Consider the following 680-nt stretch of genomic DNA (forward strand, 5'->3'; position numbering starts at 1 on the left):
AACATGATGATTAATCACTGGAGGGGTACAGTCATTCTGTTGTGTGTCGAGGCACAAAAGCTGAGGCACATCCTGAAAGCAGCTGCAGCTGGAGACTGTCAGATAACTTCCCTTCTTGTGACAGGTTTCTCCTTGAATAAAGTTTAGGAGGGCATATAATGGAAATGCTGCCCCATGGAGTTTTCTAATGTTACACAAAATTGTGTCTACAGTCATGCCACCCTGAACAAACCCAATCCCGTCTGATATCGGAAGCTAAGCAGGGTCAGGCCTGGTTAGTACTTGGATGAGAGACCACATAGGAAGATCCAGTGCTGTAGGTGTAAAAAATTAAAAAATATAAGGGATTGTAAGCTGACAAGGTCCTTGCAGTGTGTGAGGTCAACGAAGGGTTGCCTCACCTAAAAAATAAAAATAAATAAATAATAAAAAATAATAATAAAAAAGAAACAAAATTGTTACAGAAAAAAATTATTTTATAAATGAATACAGTGAAATATGTTATCCAAAGAATGACACATTAAATGTGCCATTTAAAAAGTATATTAAATAGGAACACTGGAACCTGATTTTTTCTACTTTATTCCTCTCTACTTACATAATACATAAATGTTCCATAAGCTCTAGTATTACTGAAAGTAGCAATCAACATTTATTATTCCTAGGACCTTGCTTATCAA

General features: G+C 35.7%; 1 pseudogene; it reads left to right on the plus strand.

Moving 5' to 3' along the window:
• Nucleotides 1-204: 204 nt before the first annotated feature.
• Nucleotides 205-323, plus strand: LOC111744038 (annotated as a pseudogene).
• The last annotated feature ends 357 nt before the right edge of the window (nt 324-680 follow it).

Source organism: Pteropus vampyrus, unplaced genomic scaffold (genome assembly GCF_000151845.1).
Source record: "Pteropus vampyrus isolate Shadow unplaced genomic scaffold, Pvam_2.0 Scaffold5, whole genome shotgun sequence".
NCBI lineage: Eukaryota > Metazoa > Chordata > Mammalia > Chiroptera > Pteropodidae > Pteropus > Pteropus vampyrus.